Here is a 14,107-nt window from a genome sequence, read left to right as displayed (position 1 = left end):
TAGAGCGGAAATTTTTTCGACTTTCCATACAAGGTTGATGATTTGAAATCGATTTTTGTTCTATTTTTAAACAAAGTCGCTCACTTTAAACATCTCATTCTCCGTAATCAATGCTCGGATTGAGCTGAAATTTTTACTGTAACTCGCCTACATATGATATATCAAATAAACGTCGAGAAAGAATTTTTAAGTTGTTTTTTTCTTATTGAAAAAAATAGATTTCTTCAAAAAAATTTGGGAATTTTGCTAAAATTTAAGAAGATCGTCCCTAAAACTCGCTATTATCTTGAATTTCATCAATCTGACGCAAAACCTGTATTCAGATGATCGAATGGTATTGTATTCAGCTTTCAATTTATGGAAAAAGATTTAAAATTGGTTGAACAAAACGCAATATATATGAATTTCAGTAAATTACATATTTTGAAAAGTTGCAAAGCTCGATATTGAGCTAAAACACAAGAACTGTTCTATTTAAAATTTTTTGAAGGTCGGTTTCGAAATCAGCACTGAATTGTGCTTCAAAAATTTTGGTCGTTGACAGAAGTTCACGACTTTCGTTTTATTTTGTAAACTTGTGTGATTGATGGATAATGCTCTAAAAGTGTTAAATAATTGTATTATCAAAACATTTATTTACGATTCAAAGCCATTGATAGTTGTTTTCTCTTTGTCATTTGCTAACATTAAAAAATCTTTAAAATAACATAAGATGTTTTCTCATGCACTTATAGTGCAATTATATAGCATCTTCTGATGTTTTGATTTTTGAAGATGTTTTCTGTGTTACTTGGGATCATCATCGACTCCAAATGATCCTATTTGTTCAGAAATAGAAAGTGTCGCTTCTGGTAGTTCCAGAGTGGGGTCCATAAACCCCAGGCAATCTCCCGCACTAGCCCTGACCATAGGCGACTCCATTTGTATGACGGCAGCTGGTGAGGGGACCTTGCCACCCCAGGCAAGTACATTCAACTATCCACCAAAAGATCAAATTACTTCCGACCCGCCGTCTTATTCCTCAGCGAACATATACAGGCCGTATCTTGTGAACTCGGACGGCGAATCATGTGTTCAAGCCACCAACATCGATCCAGCGGCACACAGCATAGCGTTCTGTAATATCGGAGTGGGGTCCGTAAACCTTAGGCAATCTCCCGCATCGGCCCTGACCATAGATGACCCCATTCCTATGGCGGCAGCTGGTGCGGGGACCTTGCCGCCCCAGGCAAGTACCAATCATATTCAACAAAGAGAACGAGTACTTCTCCCAGCTTCACTATACCCACTGTACCCTACAGAAGAGCACCATCAATCCGTACTACAGAACATGGAGGACCTATCAACTACCTCCACCGACGGCACTCACGACGACAATGAAACCTTCGCTCTTCAGTGGAATGTCCGCAGTGTATGGCAAAACTACCCAGAGTTCCGCAAAATAGTCAACGAACGACTTCCGTTAGTCATCTGCATGCAGGAGATGATGACGAGAAGAACTGATCACCTCGTTAGCAACAACTATTCATGGTCCATTTGTAACCGACCTGAAAGCCTTGGTAATGGAATTTCCGGTCTCGGGATTCGTAAGGACGTACCTTACCAAACTATCGAGAACACTTCTGGTTTACACGCTAGTATATTACCGCTCTTATTTTAAAATTTGGTCGACCCAATTTCCAGCGACACTGCCGTAAGTTTATATTCATTTTTTAGAAAATTTGGCAACTTTGGATTAGGATAATTCATGTATTTTGGACAGGCTGAGGACAACGTTAGAAAAATCGTCCCCTAGCTCCCGTAGAAAGCAATTGATTATTTTGCAAAGTTACTAATACGCTTATAATATGATTGTATTTTGCGTTCCTGGTAACAATAACCTTAACAAAAGCATTTTAAGCTTAGAAAATCACACTTTCCAATCGCCTGCTAGAATTGCATTTTGGACACCGAATATATGTTTTGGACACCCTTTAGGTATATATAATTTGGACAGGGCAATTATCTCAATGTTTAGCCATGAATACTGCTGAATAATGGAAGTAACATAAATTAACAAATATGTTCTTGCAAATAATCAAATTTTGCCGCTTAACAGACATCTATTTTGATAACTATTACAGTTTTTTTTTCTTTAAATCGAGGAAATATCACTAGACCCACAGAATACGCCTCCAAGTATGCAATTGCACAGCATCCCCATGTAGTTCGTCAGATGACCAAAATATATTAACAGTAGAAAACATGCAATGTATTTTGGACACCTCCTATTTTAAGCGTTCTAGATGAATGTTAAGAGATTGGCTGCCTAATGCTTCTTTATTGAACATTTTTCATTTCAATAAGGCATTTAAATTTCTTACAATTATTATTTCACCGATTTAGGGATGAATATTGAATGTGACTGTGAAGTGTATGTCGTCTTGCATACCTGTGCATTTGAGGGGTTTTAGGGAAATTATTTACATTTTCGATAATTTTGAAGTAAATTCGTAATTGCTAAGCGTATTTTCAACGTAAGTTAACAGAATAGGGTATATTAGATCCAATCATCGCTATTGAGAAGTATCTACTTTTATTAGCTCTCCGGAACAAGACATACATCGCCGTGCATGTCCAAATTACATACATGTCCAAATTATATTCCCGAATAAAAAATACAGTAGAAAAACCGAGCGTTGTATTGTAACAGTACTATTTAAAACCATATTTTTACAATAGACACCACTGTAAAAATAAAAATACAAAAACAATATAATGTAATGTAAGACACCATACAGTAAATTGTAAATAAGATTTTTACAATATACTATACGGGTTGTTAAGTATCGTAACAATATAAAAAAATATTTTTCTCCATATATATTTTTTTGCAAAACCATACATTATATTGTAAATGAATTGTTATAAATTCTGATACGTGGGTTCTAGTAAACCGTACATTGTATGGTACACGTATGGTTTCAAACAATAAAATGTACTGTTAATATATTGTTTTGATATGTAATTTCACTACTGGTTATACATTTAATTAGGGTATTTTAGCCAATAGTGGACCCCTTACCTATAGTGGACCCCCTTATATTTTTCCTAATTTTCCTACTTAAATCTGTTTTTACCGGTGAACTTCCACCGGGAGACGATGGATCATGTTCCTAGCCAGTAGTTACAAGTGGTGGAGCTACGCTGGAAAGCAATAATTTGATTTTTTGAACAAATTTGTAAATGTAAACAAATCTGGGGGACCACTATTGGTTAAATCCAAGGGGGTCCACTATTGTCTCCGTTTTAACATGGTAAGAGAATACGATTTATCCTATAGTGGACCCCAACAATCCTATAGTGGACCCCGGGGGGACCACTATAGGATAATGTGAGTCAGATTTGAAATGATTATTTTATGGGAAATATAGGGTGGTTTGGTAAGGTTTTTGTGTGCAATGTGCAGGAAAGACATAGAACTTGCTGTGCAAACGTTGACAGGGGCAATTTAATTGGAATATCATACTGTTTTAACGATCAGAACAATTTTCAGCTACTAAGGGGTCCACTATTGGTTAAAATACCCTAAATGGTTTGGGAATGGTTCTCTTATGTTATGTTGTATTTTTTTACATAACATAAACCATAATAATGTTATATTATCTTGTCATTTTCCTCCTGTTAATGGCATCTTAGGCTTACTAGCATTATGAGAATGCGCTTTGGGAATTCTCCAGAGCGTTTTGGATAACCCTTCATATATTAGGTTGCCCACGTCTAAGTCTGAGTCGAGGTCTGAGTAGTCTCTGATTGCATTAACAGTTGAAGCTTAGGCTCCCATGCCCCACCAGCCAGATAACCGGGTTTCGCAAACTAAGCATTATTTGTGGCAACACTTTGAGCGGCATGATGGAAGTATGCCAAGCGCGCTAAGTATTATTAGACCACTAATGTAGTTGCATGAAGTAGATGACGAGGTACATAAGTATCATTACAGCGTGCTGAACCGTTATTGCAATATTGAGGCTCCAGTTTGACCAAATACACGGGAAAATATATAACAACTCATGAGAAAACTGTCAAGTTCGATTTAAGTATAAGTTAGGTTAAAAATCGAACCTACAAACGAACCTATATTAGAATTTCTTTCAGTATTCAGTCCAGTCCATATGTTTAAGATGGCTCTACATCAAAGATAAAGTTCGTCAATCGTATTCCTCTCATCGCACTTTACATACCTAGCCCACCATATCTCTTGGATCTGCAGTTCTGGTTTACTACTTATTTAAACATTTTATTGACCTTAAATTGATGTTTCTACTTATTCACTTTTTTTTCTTTCCTTTCCTTTGCATCAAAAAAGTCACAAACATCAACAAAATAAAGCACGGCAAAAATCTAAAACTGAATAAATAATTAAAAATGTACGGAAAAATAATGTTTCGAAAAAGTGAATGGTTCAAACGTAAGAAAAACAGTATAATAAATTGTTACATAAAAATCGAATGTAAATGTATGATAGCTACAACGTGCGAAGCTTTTAGCGAACCATTTCATTACAATATACATTATTGTAGCTGGTACAATGTATGGTGCAGGAATGGTTTTCACCAAACACCCTATGGTTAGTTTTTATCCGGGTTTTTTACCCTAAGTTTACATACAAAACTTTTTGAAAAAGTTTTTTTTAAAATCATGTTCAAAGTTTTTTTGACTTATTATCTTTTAAATGAAACCTAGGGTTTTGAAATCGGACGCAAATTGGCGGAGATATGGGGCTAAAAAAATGACATGTTTTTGAGGGGGTGACCCCAAACTTTTGATCGGGAGTGTACATGTGTGAGGTCATCCAGTTAGGTGGTGAGAAAATCTTCACCCTCTCATATCTTCATTGTATGATTGGTGGATTGAATAATGTAAATATTCCTGAGAATATATTCTTTCAAATTCACAGCTGTAATCCACGAACACTATAAATCCTCCTACCATGTAAATTGAGCTAAACATGCTTACCGTCGTGCGGGGCTACTTTTGAAATACGGGGCTACTTTGGACACTTTTGAATATGGATTTTTTGAATTTGAAATATGGTTCAAATCTGTTTCATGTCTTTGGGACTATTATGACGCAATATTTTCCCCTTCATTTGGTTGAAATTGTTTTTCAAACAAACCCTTTACTGCTTGTCAGGAGGCGAAAATACATCGAATGAATCATAAAAATATACATAACGTATCAGAACATTTGCTCTGTAAGCATTGTTTCTACAGTTCATAAATTTCAAAGGGTTGCTCAATTTGTGCAAGAAGTATCGACGTCGCATATACAATCGAATATTTGTATCGATGCACATTATAAATGACCGTTTCACTTAAATAAAGGATTGATGTCCCTCAGACAGCCTTAAAGTCTATATTAAAATATCACGCTGCTCATAATACCAAAGGTAGCACAGAACCACCTAAAAACGCATATATTTATTGAAATCATGTATGATATAGTATACAACAGTATTGGTACAAAGTAGTATTCTAAATAAACCCGGAATTTTAACTGCAGTTTTGTTTTAATTATGAATGTCCAAAGTAGCCCCCCTCTGGTTCTATATGAGATGTCTCCGATTGGTGTATGGACAACTTTTTTGTTTATTGATGGATTTAGTTCAAATTTTGCATGCATCCTACATACATACTCACAATTATCGTGAGTAAAAATAGTGGAAATCCATTCACTACTCTGGGAGTTATAATGTCATAAAGTTGAAAAACCATTAAAAAGTGTATAAAGAAGCCCCACACGACGGTAACCATAAAAAGAAGTGGGGGGGGGGGGGGGGGGGTCAATATGACCCAAATGAGCAGACTGAACGTGCACTAAGCCATCGTGGTTCGAAAAACCTTTTATCTTATGAGGGTTAATGAAATCCACAAACAACGGATAACCCTGTGTTAATTTGTTGGATGGTGTAAGTTTACAGAATAGCTGTTTTTTTTTAATCGAAATGCGGTAAATGTTGGGCTTTATTTGCAGTAAAAATATAAAGCAAGGTGAATCAAAACCTAATCCAACATGGGTTACTGTGGAATTGTGAGTCCCTTCAACAACTTTTTTGTCTATATTAAAAAAATATAAACATTTAGATTCACATACAAACTATTTAAGCAAACAAAAATTTGTTCAAAAGCTAATACCAATAATGCGCTTATATGTTATGTAATCTTTCCTGTTTCTAGTGGTACCCCTTTGACACATTTCCCCAGTTACATAATTTCCAGCATCGCATCACAAACCAGAAGTAGGTAACCAACTAACTAGTTACAAGAAAAAAGGGAAATGTGAAAAACGTGATCCATTCGCGATTCCCATCACACATTCATTCATTCATACACACCCCCCGAAGAAGGCAAAACCGGTGACGACTTTTTAGCGGTAGCGATTTCAGCCAATCAATGTATCTGCGGGGCAGGCAGGTTACAGCTGTATCACTTGCATCAGTGATCGATACACCTTCTGGGTAACTTTTTTCCTCTTTACGCGAGTACAGCTTCTTCTACATCGCTACTAGGCTTGAAAAAATCGCATCTTACATGACACGGTGCGAAATGCCTCCGTTACTAGCTCAACTTAGAGCCTCGGGGAAATCTACCCGATTTATGATATCGGAAGCCTATAAATTGTGATTTACAGATCTACTCGTATGCTAAACGCTCATTGCCGAGTGATCGTATCGTAAAATAGAATTCTCCCAGCTACTACGCGAGGGAGTGACGTCAAGCCGAATGAAGTGGGACCCCTTCTGGAACCTGTTACGGTAGCTCAATCACACACGCGGGTAAACCATGTAGGTATAGCTGAGGAACGTACATACGTTCCGAGATTATGCAAGACTGCACCTTTCGCATATCTATCTATGCATCTCTCCACTATAGGTAAGTAAAGTATGCCATTCTGCATCCCACCGGCACTGGTTTGTTTCAAGTGGCCTACAACCAGCGTTGGCGTTCGATCCCCCGACTGATCTCAGACACAATTGACATCCCACTAAGAGAGTGCAGCAATTGGAAATGCAGCACACACATGACATGACAATTAAGGCCTACATATTTGTACTTTTCCGAAGGAGCAGGAAACCTTTTGCCGCATCGGGTGGCTTTGAGTTGCACATTGTAAAGGGATCAGCGCGAAATGGTTCGGTGGGTGAGTGGGACACCTCCAGCGCTATTTGCTGATTGTGACGCATGCACTTATTTTCTCCGACGTCGATAATCAGTGGTTGTGCTCGTGTTATACGATGCAGGGTTTGGATGCTGGATACAAGTTATGGTAAAATCATACATTCGTTCACATAATGAGGTAGCTAAACAACACTTAACTTTGTAATGATTTTATTTGATTTTATATGATTTTATATTTTCAAGTTTACTTTTTACATTTTTAATCTTCATTCAATCATTTATCATTTATTATAATTGTTCTTCTTCGTTTTTCTTTTGAGCATTTCCAGCTTAACTCATGAATCGCGTAGACGCGACTGTTTTAATTCAAATGATATTTCGCTCTTGTATGAGCTAAATAGTATCTGAAATGTTTTTTACATGTTGTTTGTTTTGCAATATACTTCATCAAAATTTTGAAAATGGTACATGAAATAAAACTAATTTTCTTTTTTAAGCAACACGCTAAAACCGCTCAGCACTAAAGCACAGACAAACAGACATACTACTCAAAACGCAATCATCGCACGTTTTAACGGTCATTTTGAAAATATAGTGTGGTTCGGACTGTGCTCGCATGTGTCATGGTGGCACTGCTGTGCCTACATCATCTCTCAATTTTGGAGAGAAACGAACGCTACGCCGATCGATGTTTTGTTACCCGGGCAAAACTCGCGGTAATACTACAGCAGCAAGTGACCTTTAGAGCTGTGTCTCAAGGTCGGCTTACTACTGGGCAATCGGAGGGGCTCCGCGACCAGCGTGCAGATACTGTCACCTTCAGGTATCAGAACGTCGGCTCAGGTGGCACGTTCTCCTCAAAGTGGGAGATTTGTGCCTCGCCTAATTATAGCCTATGTCATCATCTACCCTTGGGAAAGGGATGGGGAAAAGGAAGGGAAGAGATAGGATGATAAGGAAACCAATGCCCTTTATAGGACATTGTTAAACGCCTAAGCGTATTTCGAGCGTGATGCTCATTTATCGAGCCTGATGCTCAGTTAATGCCTCCATGAGGCTACTACTACTCCTAGAAGAGGAGGATTGAGCAGATAGAATCCGCAATAGTACTAATATACTAAAAACACAAACGATCAATCAACAACCGCCCCAAACACAAGAGTTCGTGGCTTCCACGCACACAAGTTTTGGGTCGTTGCTGATTAATCATCGGTTCAATTAACCCAAAGTTTATACCTACGGTTTTTGTTTCGCAGTTTCATGCTGCTGGAGTATTTTTGCAAATACTTTATCGAATGCGTAATTCATGCGAAAATTATTACTCTTCAATATTTTGAGAGAATAATCATCAATACAACAAACGATGAACTGGAAACCGTCAGCAATCGTTTTTCGTTTTAACAATCCTCCAATATTCGAAACGAATTAAAGGATTCTGATACCTAAATCGGCGAAGGATATCCACGTATTTCAGGTTCTCCCTGGGATCCCAAGGAATGCTTATAGCAATCCTGGTTTGGTATAACGAAAACGGTTCAACTTTGAACGTAAAATCACCAGCTTTCTCATTTATCGAAGAGAGTTTCTGTTTGAGCCATGAACAGCTTTCGGCGTTGTCTGGGGCAAACCAGACAGCACCAAATCTCAGCCCCGACCCACTGAAACTGGGGACAAACGAGTTAGCTGGCAATGAAAACAGGCATGTATTCAAATCCCTGAGTAAAGCGTCTTTCAACGCATTCGTGAAATTACCGTTTTTAAGACGGACTTGAATACGATAATTATCACTGTTAGAAACATTTCCACCACCGGTAGAGCCATTTCGAGAAGCTGCAGTATCAGTCGAAACTTCCATGCCATCAGATCCATGTTTCCTCCCTTTCACCCGCAATTGAAACGATGGATTCTGAACGCCACTAGCAGCAATGGCTTTAGAAGCTTTCAAAACTGAGTTTTCACCAGCAGTATTACAGCTCTTGGATGCAGATGGATTTTCTACGTCCTCGCTGTTGAAAGAAGTTGCACCTTCACTATTTGTACTCTTATCCTCGTGGCTAAAAGCACTTTCTTCGGTATTAAAATTGACATCGGTATCCATTTTGAAATGGCAAAGAAGTAAGATAGCTTACAAACGACCTGAACGGGTTGATGTCTCGATGTAAAAAGAACGACAATTGTTCCCTGTGGTTCACATTAGATGTACCATTGTAGAACTTCCAACCCCACTACAAAAGCACATCTGATAAGAATCAAGAGAGATTCGGGAGAATTTGAATACGTATACACATACACGAATCCATAAGAAATTCTCCAAAGCCCGTTTCAGGCATGTATGTATATTGAAAATACAAGTAATAGTGAATTTGCAATTAATGAACTGTACATTGTAGATATGTGTGTTATACCTACAACAGATACCCAAGTGGTTAGAGATAAAATATAAAACGTATATCTACAGCATTCGACATTACAGGTACACCTGCACCTATTTCAATGTGTATTCGACAACAATGCACACTCATAGCTTGTGCTTCCGATGTGTTCTTCCAAGTCAAATGTTTTCAAGGTAGTAGAATGATGACTGGAAACAATATACTACATTGAAAAAAGAAAACAATTTACCAAAACACATCCAAAGCACAAGCCAGAAAATGCATTATCTTTAAACACACAAAATAAATCGTTACAGGGTCTACATGACTGCCGAGCTCTATAGATATAAGTTTTGTTTGAGATGGCGTAGATAATTTCATTACCATCATCTAGTTCTGTGAACAGCCGCTTCAATTTGAAACAAATAGAGCCTAGCAAACGCGTATGTGCTCTAAAAAAATAAAAAAAAAATCTGCTGCCATTTTACGCATTACTGTCCCATGATATGTAAGTTACTCATACATACATTGAACAATCATGCGAATTACGACAAGAAATGACCATTTCTCAGTGTTGTGTCAAAGTGCAAGCATAAAAAAAAACTTCATAGAGTAAGGCCATGAGGACAGGATCAAGGCAGATTTAATAAAATAAGGAAGATACCTAACTTAAATATTAGCAATAAGAGATTACTTTCCGCGATCTGCTTCAAGCCATATTAGTCATCCAAATCATTTCCAGAATAAGAAAAATGATAAGCGCGAAGCGCAACACTACAAAACAGTAAATACTTATCTGTAGTTAAGACACACATTCCGTAGTCAACGTACACATCATGTGTTTGGAATGAACCCGATGAGATAGATTCATTCTCTCGTGAGAATGCGTGTTCACGCATCATCACCATACTCATGGATAGAGAAACGACCATATATCGAGGTATATGCACAACACATACAATACACCCATCACAGATTCCCTGCACTACTACAAATGCACTTTTCACAAACTGGCCAGCTTATGCCACAAAAATCAGAGATTCATATTAAGATATCACTGCATTTAACAAGCAAATTGCTTAAAGCCCCACAAAATGAGGAAACATAATATTACTTCTAGTGGAGGTTCGACTGTATCGTTTCAACTATCATTAAAAACGGCTACGCAGTCTCGAAATTAGCAAACGATGTTTATTACTTGCCCAACGTTTCGACACGGGGTTAGTATCTTCTTCAGGGGGAACTAGAATTTAATACATGTACTAATTGGTCTGTTACATAATTTTGTCACGGTAACTTACACTAATTTGGTCGTTTTTGGTCTTGTGTTTCGTCTAACTGTAACTGTCCTGTCATTAATTTGTTGGTACATGCTGTAAAATTATAGTCATTATAAATGTTGTCTAGTTACTTGTCTGATCTAATAAAATTTACGGAAACTAATTGTCTTACACTTATTTTGCTTGTTATAACTTTCAACAGACATTTGGCAATGGCGCAATTTTGCCTTTATCATCCCCTCAATTATGTTTAAAATTTGTTGGTAGCGAAAACTGCCCTATCTTAATAACTACGATTCGTCTACAGTATTTTCTTGTGTGTCAAGTGTGTATCGTTTGGATGAATTTTTGATGCTGTGCAACACTGCTGCGTATGTGGTACTTAGTCTATCAATGTCTGTCCGTTTATTAACTGTGTGGTCTGTGTTTGTGATGTGGCACATCTCGAGGAATGGAAGTAGTGTCGGTTTGTAGCTGTGATCTATAATCTCTGTTAGGTCTAAGTTAAATCTATGGTTGTGTTGTATGCAGTGTTGGATCAGGGCTGTGGTTGTCTCTATTAGTGTTCCTTTGGCTGCTTCTGTGTTAGTCTGGTGTTCGTTCATCAATTTCTCTAGCTTGTTTACATTGCTTCTGTGTCCTATTAGTCTTTTGCTCAGATTATTCCTCGTCATTCCAACGTAACAGCTATCACAGTCGTTGCATGGAATCTTATAAATTATGTTACTAAATTCTTCTTTTCTTGTAGGATATTTGACTTTCGTGTGTAGCTGGTGGATTGTCCGGGATTGTCTGGTGGTGATGATAACGTCTGGGTAATCTTTGGCTAATATCTTGGAGATTCGTCGAGAAAGGGCAGGTATATAGGGTATCGATCTGTAGTTTTTTTCATTTTGTGTCGTTTCAGGTTGCTCTGCTGTTTGTCGGTTGTTTGTTCGTTCGGTCGTGTCGGTCGTTTGGGTGCTGGGATTTATGCTAGTTTGGAGATTTTGGTCCTCATCGGTGTCAAGTGAATCTTGGGGGAGTGGATAGAGTTGGGTGGGATTTGCTGGCAGAATGGCTGGCTGGGTGGAACTGTGGATCGTCGGCGCAGTGGGTGGTTCGGGAGATGGCTGGCACGATGGTCGGCTGGGTGGGCTGTTTGTTTCAGGGTGATTTGCTGCTGGTTTGGTGATGTACAGATTGATAAGTCTGTTGATGAGCTGCTTGGGGTAGTTGTTCAATCGGAGGTTGTGGTGGACCGTTGCAATTATCTCCTGCCTAGATTTGTTGCGGGTTAGCGAACATACACGGTGTATGAAGTTGTTCGCAACGTTTATTTTGTGGTTTGGTTGGTGGAACGACGTGTAGTTGAGCATCCTGCCAGATGCTATCGGTTTCGCGTTGAAAGTTATAACAAGCAAAATAAGTGTAAGACAATTAGTTTCCGTAAATTTTATTAGATCAGACAAGTAACTAGACAACATTTATAATGACTAAAATTTTACAGCATGTACCAACAAATTAATGACAGGACAGTTACAGTTAGACGAAACACAAGACCAAAAACGACCAAATTAGTGTAAGTTACCGTGACAAAATTATGTAACAGACCAATTAGTACATGTATTAAATTCTAGTTCCCCCTGAAGAAGACACTAACCCCGTGTCGAAACGTTGGGCAAGTAATAAACATCGTTTGCTAATTTCGAGACTGCGTAGCCGTTTTTAATGATACATAATATTACTTCCATCATCGGAGACAGAAAGTAACATTATACGCGCCGTATAAACACGGAAATACAGGGGATAGACAAAATGATCGGGACAGGCAAAATTTTCACTTTCCAAAAAATGTTCAACTAGCTGTAACTTTTTGAAAAATGCGTCAAATATTCTCAAATTTTTGCTGTACGTTCTTCAGCTAGTTATGTATCAGTGGACAAAATTTGGAAAAGATCGGACAATTCTTCACAAAGTTATAAAGATTTTTGAAAAAGATAAAATTATCCGATAGCCAACTTTGAGCTGTTATATCTCCGGATTCAATGAACCGATTGCAATGAAATTTTGACCATTCATGACTTATATAATGAACTCTAGAAAACATTTAACTTAACTTGAAATTTTTAACAAACGAACAAGTTATAGCGATTTTATTTTTTTCACGATTTTTTAGTAAATTGGTCTATTTTTAATATGCATCCCATAACTTTTTCAATTTATTGGCGGCTATGTTGTAACTTTCCTTCAAAACGCATTTATAAATAAGTCAATTAGAGGGAAACTAAATGAACTATAATTTGCATCTTGAATTTTGAAACGATGTTGATGCTTTGGATAATTTGGTGTTTTATTAGAAAAATAATCTAATCGTTATTATTTTCTTCCGTGATAAGAATATTAAGTTAAGTCAATAGTTTTTCATAGCTCATTATATAATTCATTAATGGTCAAAATTTCATTACATTCGGTTCATTGAATCCGGAGATATAACAGCTCAAAGTTGGCTATCGGATAATTTTACCTTTTTCAAAAATCTTTATAACTTCGTGAAGAATTGTCCGATCTATTCCAAATTTTGTCCACTGATACACAACTAGTTGAAGAACTAACAGTAAAAATTTGAGAATATTTGATGCACTTTTCAAAAAGTTACAGCTAATTGAACATTTTTTGAAAAGTGAAAATTTTGCCTGTCCCGATCATTTTGTCTATCCCCTGTAAACCACAATTATGGATCGTTTAGGAAACGTCCACAACCCATCACAACTACTACACTACTCGTGGTAATACTACAGCAGCAAGTGACCCTTAGAGCTGTGTCTCAAGGTCGGCTTACTACTGGGCAATCGGAGGGGCTCCGCGACCAGCGTGCAGATACTGTCACCTTGCTTGGGTTATGGGAAAAGTATGTAAATTTGAATGAAAACTAAAGGTATTTCTTGATGACTATTGATTGTATGGTGTGGGTGTAATTTATTAAGAGATCTATGATATTTGTGGGTATAGAGTATGCTATTTATTGAATATTGGAGACGTACCGGTACTGCAACTGTTGGTGATGCTCTGCCTGGTGTCTTGGTCGGTGGACGAGCGCTCGCCGATGCTGCTGCGGGCTGGACGGCCTGTCCGCCGGCGGATTTAGGGCTTCGGGTGGTGGAATGGTGGTCGGAAAATGGCTGTTGGATCTGTAGTAGATCGGCTTGACGGAATGGTGCGATCTACGTGTCTCGCTGGCGTCTTCCCTCCTTGACGGACATCAACAGAGCCCAGGACAAGGCCGGAGAGACTCTGCCGAGAGGGGTCCTCTTTTACG

General features: G+C 37.9%; 1 long non-coding RNA gene across 1 annotated transcript; it reads left to right on the top strand.

Moving 5' to 3' along the window:
- The first annotated feature begins 12,212 nt into the window (after nt 1-12,212).
- Nucleotides 12,213-12,477, top strand: LOC134289087 (uncharacterized). Its single transcript, XR_009998265.1, has 2 exons — nt 12,213-12,370; nt 12,429-12,477. It is a non-coding gene; the product is annotated as an uncharacterized LOC134289087 (long non-coding RNA).
- Nucleotides 12,478-14,107: the final 1,630 nt, after the last annotated feature.

Source organism: Aedes albopictus, chromosome 2 (genome assembly GCF_035046485.1).
Source record: "Aedes albopictus strain Foshan chromosome 2, AalbF5, whole genome shotgun sequence".
Lineage (NCBI taxonomy): Eukaryota > Metazoa > Arthropoda > Insecta > Diptera > Culicidae > Aedes > Aedes albopictus.
The sequence above is the reverse complement of the archived record's forward strand: the minus strand, read 5'-3'. Positions and strand labels throughout refer to the sequence as shown.